Below are 9,575 nucleotides of genomic sequence, written 5' to 3'. Positions count from 1 at the left end.
GCACTGATGTCAGAGGTGATGTTGCAATGAGCAGAACCCTGAGCTTGGTGCCATTCCACATTCTGGGCTACCACTTTACACTCCCCGGTCCCTGCCACTCCGCCCCCCCACCCCCAGGGCACAAACACTCCAAAGTGTTGGGCAAGACATGGATATATGTGGGTGCTTTAAAATCTTGGGATGGGGGTGATCTTGTGATAGTGCCCAGAAGTCTTCACCTTCATCACAGAGTACCCTGCCTCCCTGTTGACCCCCAGCATAGCTTGGGAGGCTCAGAATAAAAATAGGTTAATTTTCCCGGGGCCAAGAACAGTGGGATCCCAGGCCTTAAATGAGACCATTACAACCATACACAGAAGGATCAAAAGTAAATTCCACTATGCTACTTAAACTGCTGACCTCTTAAGTCCTCCTGGTTGGATTGGTGGTGCCCAGAAGAACTTCATCTAAGCTTTGAAGGCTGTCTTACATCCCCCTCTGGTTATGTCCTCATTAGATGTACTCTGGTGTTTTGTAGTTTTCTATTTACAGATCATATCCATTTACTAGAAGGATGAGACTTTAGCTCACTTCATAGCACCTACCTTCAGACATCTATCTTTAGAGTTTAAAATAGTCACTGCATTAAACTACATTATAATTTATGACTTCTTGCTAATACTGCAAATATTGAAGTGACATTCCTGGGAAGAATTGTAGGGTTATCAGATATGCTTTTATCTGGAATCCTTGTGGAAGGGTTTGAGTTAGATGAGGGAGGTTTTAAAAAATTAGTAATTTTGAAAGAATTTAGCCTTTTTTCCCCCTGAAGATGTTATTCCCTAAACCAGCACATGTAAATGAAGCATCACTTATGTAATCTACTTGATTAAAATCTGTCCCTTAGAGTTTTTTTTCAGCCTTGAGTTAACAGTTCATTTGATTATTCAATTAATGCTTATTGCATTTCTTTTATGCTGTGGGCACTTTCCCAGAAACTATAGAAGTGGAAAAAAAGGTATAGTCATTTTCTATTGGAGCTTACAGTTTGCAGAAAAAAATGAGCAAAGAGAAAAATATAGTCAATTCCATGTAGCTGAGGCTAACATCTGTGGATTTAACAGGAGAAAAGAAAATTGTGGGGGAAAAGGATCTGTTCTGGATATGTACAAATGTTTCCTCTTGCACTACTGAGACAGTGGAGTATCACAAGTGTTTACATGACATGAGATAGCTAGAGATGATTTAAAGACCCAGGAAGTCAAGTGTAGGTTATAGGCAAACACTGTAGAAGGGACTCGAGCATACGTGAATGTTGGTATCTTTTCCACTGCGTCCTGGATCTAGGATGTTCTTTTTCTGAGGGAATTAGTCAGTATGAATGAGAACAATACAGTAGAACACAAAGAATTAAAAGTGCTGGAGAAACATAACAAAGGTGTGTGTGTGTGTGTGTGTGTGTGTGTGTGAGAGAGAGAGAGAGAGAGAGAGAGAGAGAGAGAGAGAGAGAGAGAGAGAGAGAGAGGCGAGCATGCATGCCCGTACCCATTCATTCATTTGGCCATAAAAAAACATCTGTACTAGAAAACTTGGATGGTCTTCACCCCTGGGAAATGTCAGTAGAGTAATGTAAGTGATCTAAAGGGCATGGTAGGCGAATGCTCTGATTGCGCAGGTTCATCCCTTGCTCCTGGAAACCCCAACTTCCAAAGCATTCATTTTGTGTCCTAGACTGTTTTCTTTCCTTCCCTGTCTCCAGAGCTTCTGTTGCTCAGTGCTGGGACTCTCTTGATCCTCTCTGTTCTTTTTCCTCTTCCTGCTGTACCCATGAAATAGCAACAATGTAAGGCATAGCAACACCAGTTGGCACATCAGCATGGGTGGGAAATCTCACAATGTCCCTCAGGGTATGAAGAGCTAACTAGCAATCAGTGGCTGCTAGGTAGGGTAGAGGAAGAATCAGTTTTCATCAATCACTTGTCATCACTGGTCAGCCCTAAACTCACATACATTTGAGCAACTAGTAAACAGACTAAGTAGGTTTTGTGTGTCTGTGTCCATGTATGTACGGAACAGTAATCACAGAAGGGAAGGTCATGAATTTGCGAGAAAGTAAAGCGTGATGGGGGAGGAGTTAAAGGAGTGAGAGATGGAGGTGGAAATGATGTCAATACTGTATTAATGTATGGCATTCTCAAAGCAGTTAAAATCTTGATTGTTTATAGTTGGCTTGGGGCAATGCCCTTCTTTTATCTTTTAGCTCACTCATAAACATTTTCAATTTCGAATAGTACTGTGTTTGTTTCAAAAGTTTCTTTTTATTGCCCTTTCCTGGAATGTGCCTTTTCCATTTTTTTCCTACACAGCTTTTTGAATATTTATCCTATTTTTGGGTTATGAGTTAGACATCTTCTCTCTCTGAGTTGTTCGTTATGAGTGGCTGCACGCTTGCTGTCATTCTTTATGAGGAGCTATGCTCTTGTCACCAGAGTTAAGAACCAGGATACTGACGTCCCCTGTGTGCTCATGCCTGCTCCTTCCCATCACATTCTTCTGACTTCACAAGCTCCCAATTTTTTATCATTACTTTGATTTTCTTTACAACATAATGTTGTATGTAACTCATTTTTTTTGTTGTATGTTGCTTTTATTTTTTGCAATCTAGACTGCTCTTTAAGCTAAGTAGGACTTTTTACTGTTGTCATGTGACTCTTACTTTGATTTTACTTAGGCTTTCAGAACTCTTGCAGGTGCCAGAATCCATTCACATCTCTGTTGTATACTGTCCTATTACATGTGCAGCAATGTATGGATATACCTTATTTTTGTAAGTTCAATGATTAGGGACAAAGCTGCTTGAGTTTCTTTGTAAATGTCTCTTTGTTCTGGCACAGACAAGGGGAACCCACCTCTTCATGTCTGTTTATACTTTAACATTTATAACTATTACTGTTAGCAAATTGGGCTTTCCCTTAAAGCACTCTAGCTACTATCTTGAACAAAAAGATCGTCAGCAGTCAACAAGTCTACCCTAACACCAGCACCAGCCATCTTTATCACTTTGCCTTCACCTGGAGAAAACCACACACAGTTGGTTGCTCTGGCTACTGAAAGTATAGCCTCAACCAGGACATTTTACAAGAGTTTTTAGGTGGGCTTTTTTACTCTCACAAATGTAGATGAACTCTAGATGGCCCTGCTCCCATTTCTATCTGGGTCAGAAGGGAAGCACTTTCTTTAGGTAGCCCAGCAATGGCACTGCTGTCCCTGTGCTAAGGTAAGGCTGTGTTTGCCCCCAAACCTATGACTATGAGGTATAGACAGCTCATCTCAGGCTGTAGAAGCAGGCTGCTCAGGGTTAGTGAATCAGTTCAGAGTTAGTCTTACATGCTGTCTCCCTTGGTGACGCACGGTCAGAACCAGTAGAGACTTCTTGTTTGCTTTCAGTATTGTGGTTGTACTGGCCAACACCTAGAAAGATGCAGAGGAGCCATCAGAGTGGTGGTGATGGCAAAAGGCATCGAAAGCTAAGAGGTTAGCAGGCAAGGTACGTGTCAGAGCCAGGTAATCAATGGCCAACGAAGCAACTGAGTGTCTTGAGATGTGGCTGGGGAGAAATGAGAGTGTCAAGTAGAGGGATGTCAAGACAGGGACAGATGAAGGATGAAAGGAGCCAGAGAATGGAAACCACAGCCCTGGTCACCAGAAGAGTTCCAGAGAACTATGGAGGTTTTAGGAGGTGAGGATCTTAGATCTCAGGCTGAGAGCTGTGTCACTGGCAGGTGATCGGGAATAAGGAGCCTCAATACCTAGGATTCAGGAGCCATCTAGGAAAGGGTAAAGGCAAATAAATAAGTTTCCTGGAGATGGCCCACTGCTTTGCATGGCTGCAATGGGTAAGCTTTAAATTGCAGGGCCCTCAGAGATTTCATTCCACGATTGCTTAGTACTGATAGACCTTTCCTCATTATTACATAGTCTGATGATTCTTGGGTATTAGCCTACCCTTGTGAGCAGATTTCCTACAGATCAGCATAAAGATGAGCTTTCATGAATTAATGCTGTTTAGATGAATTAATTATTTTACAGAATTCCTGATTTGATTCAGATAATTTTAGGAAGAAAGTTTTAAGAGATGGTTTTAGTTGTTTTGTCAGATAGATATAATAAAGTCAGAGTCAAGAATGCGCCTATTAACTCCTCATAGAATAGTAAGTAAAAGCTGCATGATTAGGAATACAATGAGCTGTCATAAATTACACTAAGAAGAGGAATAGGCTTGTGACAAATTTATGATCATGGAAAAACATTCATTCTAGGTCAGATCCAAAGATGAAGCCACAGGTGTGCACTATGATAAAGCAAGGCAATGTGAAACTCTTGCTTTGAACTTGTGATGAACACTGCTTTAAACCCAATATCAACTTCCTTCTGTAACTCTCCTTTCATGTAATATTTTATCTATGAGGTAATTTTTTCTGAAGAACTTTTGTCTAAGAAGATATAAAAACAAAAGAGAGAAGAAATAAAGTGGTAGCTTGAGTTGGAGGTTCTGCCCCATCCATCCAAATGTATATATGTATGTGTCTGTTTGTCTATATACATGCAGATACATACATGTAGGTATATGTGTATTTATGTAAGTATGCATGAACACTTGTGGAGCTTATGAGACATGTGGTTGGGCCTGACCATAATGTGTGTGTATGAATGTATATGTGCATATTGCTTACGTAAAAGATTTTCTTCTCTTTTTCTTCCTGGTTCACAAAGAGTTAATGAGTCCAAACCTCTGACCTAGCCAGGGAGAGGTCCTTCAGCAACAGAGAAAAGAAACCAGCTTTAATTAGCACAAAATAGTAAGAGAGTTACAGAGAAAAGAAACTAGGGTTTATTAGCACAGAATGCTAAGAAAGAGTTAACTTTCTAGAGGCCATCAGCTTCTGGCCCCCAGACCAGTAAGAGAGAATTAAAAGGCCAAGTAGATCATCAGTCTTTGGCCTTCATCCAACTCTTGTGTCCCACCTCAGTACTTGTAATGCCGGGAAGGTCCCTGACACCTAGGCCTGCATAAAAACTGTAACACAGGGTGTCTTTAAGAGCCGATGAGTTAAGACACTAGGTATGACTAGAATCTGCCACAGCCAACTGGGTAGGAATTGTACTTGCTAGGCCCACTCAGGCTGTGGCACTTGCAGGGCCCAGGGTCCTGATTCTGGAAGCTTCAATGAGGATTGGCACATGGAGGTCACCATTTGCCATTGTTCTTGCCAGCTTTTGCCATTGACTGCTGCCAGAAGGAGAAATGAAAGTGGCCAAAGACCAGCTCCTTTTGCTTGCCTACCCATGATTCTATCTGTGCAGAGATGAGATGAGCCTGCCAGCTGATTGGTAATAGCTCTGCCAGGGCCTTTCTCTAAGGCATTTCTAATTGTTCTTAGTATGATAAGAATCCTTGAATCCTTGTCTCTAAATATGTAACACACACAGAGTTGCAAAGAAAACAAAAGATAACGAATTGAATACAAGGAAATAATTGAACTTAAGTGATGGACATATAGAAGCTTAAACAAACAAACAAACAAACAAACAAACAGTAGACCTGGCACAGAATAACAAAATGTAATGGTGCATTTAAGAGCATTTTGAGTAGTGTTGAGAATATGGAGAGTTTTACCATGTCTGTAACAAATGTAATTAGAACATAGTATTTATGAATTTATTGTCTAGAATTCCACAAGTCCTTATGCTGTTTATTGCCTCCCATTGTGACAAAAGGAAATGCTTAATTTTAGTAAGTGGTTACAATTAAGACAAATCTTTTACCCATCCATCTTACTGGCTCTTTGATCACCATCAGTATATTCCTTTGGGCTGTGTCCTGGGGGAAACGAACCACTGCTTGAGAGTTCTCACCTAGGAGTGGAGTTGCTGGCTCGTAGCTTATATGCATATTCATCTTTACTAAATCATGCCAAAATGTTTTACAAATGTATAGTCTTCATAGCAGCATACGGGGATTTTCTTACTCTTTATTATCTTTTTTTGTGGTCTGATGTAAATACTTCATATAACAAATAGGTACCAGTTTACAGGATGTTAGAAATTGTGGCAGGCTAAAAATCAATTTAATGTTATTCTTGCTTGATTTTGTCAAACTCATGAAACTGTGCAGAAGGAAGCAGGTGAGGTTGATCTGATGCTACCTTAGCTGGGTAGGAGGACAGTTATAGGTCGGACGTTTGTCTTCTGGATCTATACCTCTGGGCAAATGTATTCTGCAGTTACTTCCCTGGGTAAGCACTTTTGTGAATCAGTGTGCTACTTCCTGTGGCCACTAGGTGGTGACATAAACAAACTTTTCGTGGTGTGTGTGTGTGTGTGTGTGTGTGTGTGTGTGTGAGAGAGAGAGAGACAGAGAGACAGAAAGACAGAGAGACAGAGAGACAGAGAGACAGAGAGAGAGACAGAGACAGAGAGAGAGAGACAGAGAGACACAGAGAGACAGAGACAGCGAGAGACAGAAGAGACAGAGAGGTGTGATTTTGAATTTGTTTACTATAAAGTATAGGTATTTAGAATGATTTAGCTTTCAGGGTATTTTTGTCTTGGATTTGTTTTGTGCTTATGTGTTTGGTGACAAATTGTGTAGTAGAGAAAAAGTGAATTATAACATTTATGGGTTGCATTATTATTATATTATCAACAATATTAAGAATTAAAATATCAATAAGAGCAAGAATTAAAGATGAAAAGTTTCATGCCATTTTATTATAAAGAGCCTTAATTATGTCACTGAATATTTGTTAAGAGACTGAGTGCATCATGTTGAACATTGCTGTAGGGAGGGATAGAGAATTTAAAATACTCTAAGGGGGATTAAAATAAAACCACTGCATATTTCATGAGTTTATTAATGTGTCTTGGCATTTGTATACTAGACTATTTGCTGCTCTTTTTATTAGAGTAAGTAGAAAAATTGTGAACAGCTCAATATTTAACTATAGCAATAACTTATTTAATGATTGTATTAATAAAACAAATTGGTGTACATAACATCGTTTGTAGATATCTTCTCCCATCCAAGTACTAACCAGGCCCGACCCTGCTTAGCTTCCGAGATCAGACGAGATTGGGCGCGCTCAGGGTGGTATGGCCGTAGACATTTGTAGATATCTTAAAGGAGCTGGCTGTCCTTAGGTTTTATGTAGGGAGATGGCTTTGGTACCTGTTAAACTACTTCTCTGGAATTCAGTAGAAATGGCACATAGAAAATATTTCTGGAATTTTTTTTATTATTTAACATAGATTTTTTTTGTTTTGTGTTATTAGTTGACACACCATTTAGCTTTATGTACTCATCTGTGCCCTGACATTTTTTTCATGAATATCAAGTGTACATCTACTATTTAGTGCTCCAGGATTCCAGATACCTCCTAGCTGAAAAACTGACTTTTTAATTTATTTTAATTTGACTTGAATCTCACCACTTGACTTTAAAGCATTTTTTTTACTATTTGTTTTATTTTGTTTGTTGTCAGTATTGTGTTGAAGACTGGAGTATTTTTCTTTTTTATTTTATTTTATTTTATTTTAGATGAAGACTGGAGTATTTTAGCATGAGAATTTCCAGGCGGGGCTCACACACAAGGGCCATGTTGTCATCCTCCCTGTCAGATGCTTCAGGATTCTGCCTAGGATACTTACAAGCATTCTGCATGATCTAAGTTCAATTGCACATCTGAATCTTGCGAAAGTGGGGAAAGAGTTTATGGGGAAAGTTATCTCTTCAAGACAGGATGATGGTGCTGTAGGTCACAGGCTTCCCTTGGCCAGGCCTTCACTGAGGACTGACGGACCTTCAGCCTTTTGGGAGCTCATGCAGCCTCTGCCATGCTTAGCTGTAGCTTGGTGTGGATCCTGCTGCTGAGACTTCCTGAGGTGTCTCATCACAGTTAGGTGCCTGGATCACAGGAGGAGAACCTGTAGGGTCTCTGCATAGAAATGTGCTTTAGCAGTCAGAGAGAAATGATGTTCTGGTCAGTTTCTCTTTTTAATTGTGATACGGAAAAATAATGCCTTGTTATCTTATTCTTTTTATTATATATATAAATAACATATTACATATATATATTATATATAGTATATATAACATATATACTATGTAATATGTATGTATGTTTCTTCTTTCATTTTACCCCTTAGGTCCTTTGTGTACACGTCTTCCAGTTTAGTGTCTTCTGCTATTCCCAAGTGTGTAAATGAGTGGGTCTCTTTCTTGTGCCTTCTCTTGGGCTCTTTTCTCTCTGTTTGTTTTGTCTAATTCTGATGTGTTAGTTTTTATTGTATCTTACTACATTTTATTTTATTTAACCCCCATTCCATAGAAACCTGTTTGTTTTCTAATGAGAGACAAAGGAGGTAGATCCAGATGGCAGTGGAGGTGGGAAAGGGCTGGGAGAAGTGGAAGGAGGGGCAATTGTAATCAGATATATATTTGTGAGGGGAAAAACACTTCCAATACAAGTGGGGAAAGTGTCCATCTGACAGACTCTATCACCTCTTAATGAAGAATTGGCCCTTTCTTTACTTAATGAGTATTTTTACATACACTGTGACAATTACAAAGAGCTGCCGGTATCCTTGGGTGGGCACCACTTGTGTTTGTTCTGTAGCTGTGACAATCCTAACATAGTAAAATGAAGACTAGACTAAAATCATACTGACCTGTAACAGTACCTTCGGGGTCAATTAGTAAGCATGTGAAACATATCAGATGAATATGTACCACCTGGCAGCAAACAAACTTTCTTTGTATATTAACTATAAATAGTATGATTTTCATATGCTAACACATGTGCAGTTCCAACAGTATAACTGAAAGTCAGTTAAAACACCTAAGATTCCAAAGTGAGTAATATTCATTAAATGACTTTACATTAAATGACATTAAAATGACTTCTACATTAAAATCAGGGGTTTGTTCAAAACAATATCATGACCTTATAATCACACAATTGTAGGAAATGCTTTATTTATAGTAGGTGCATAAATGTTGCCTATAAAGACCATTTAACTATGCAAATTATTACTAAATAATAAACAGAATGCAAGGCACACCTGAAAATCCCACTGTGAGCTGGTACCCTAAACAGCTCGTGCTGTAAGGTTTCACATCTCTGGCCATCGGTGTTCTTTTTAAAGCACCTGTGCTTTTATTATTTATCACTGTGGGACTGTGGGAATGCTGGACTTAATCTTATCATTTATGCCCATCTTGTCTGTTTTTATAATCAGCCTCACTGTAAGTAAATTTGTGTCAACCTTAAAATATTGGAAATGGGAAAAAATTGTTGAGTTCTTCCAATGGGGTGGGAGAGGGTGTGGGTCTGGAGAGAAGTAGGCTTTATTTACCAAATTATTTTATTTGCCTATAAAGACAACTCATTGTTTTAAAAATGTAATTCCTATGTTGTATGAAAGGAGAGGAGGCTAGCACTCCCCTAGGCAAAGACGGATGAAACTCTTGTGCAATAACAACCATGTGTGTGGTTAAGGCAGTGTCGTGTGCTTTGGGGCATCTGGTATGTGTGTGT

The 9,575-nt window shown here is 39.3% G+C and overlaps 1 non-coding gene across 1 annotated transcript; it reads left to right on the top strand.

Annotated features, from left to right (window-relative positions):
* The first annotated feature begins 9,448 nt into the window (after positions 1-9,448).
* LOC116097342 lies at positions 9,449-9,575 on the top strand. Its single transcript, XR_004121367.1, has one exon. It is a non-coding gene; the product is annotated as a U6atac minor spliceosomal RNA (small nuclear RNA).

This window comes from Mastomys coucha, unplaced genomic scaffold (assembly GCF_008632895.1).
Source record: "Mastomys coucha isolate ucsf_1 unplaced genomic scaffold, UCSF_Mcou_1 pScaffold18, whole genome shotgun sequence".
Taxonomy (NCBI): domain Eukaryota; kingdom Metazoa; phylum Chordata; class Mammalia; order Rodentia; family Muridae; genus Mastomys; species Mastomys coucha.
Note: the sequence above shows the minus strand (reverse complement) of the source record. Positions and strands in the feature narration are given on the sequence as shown.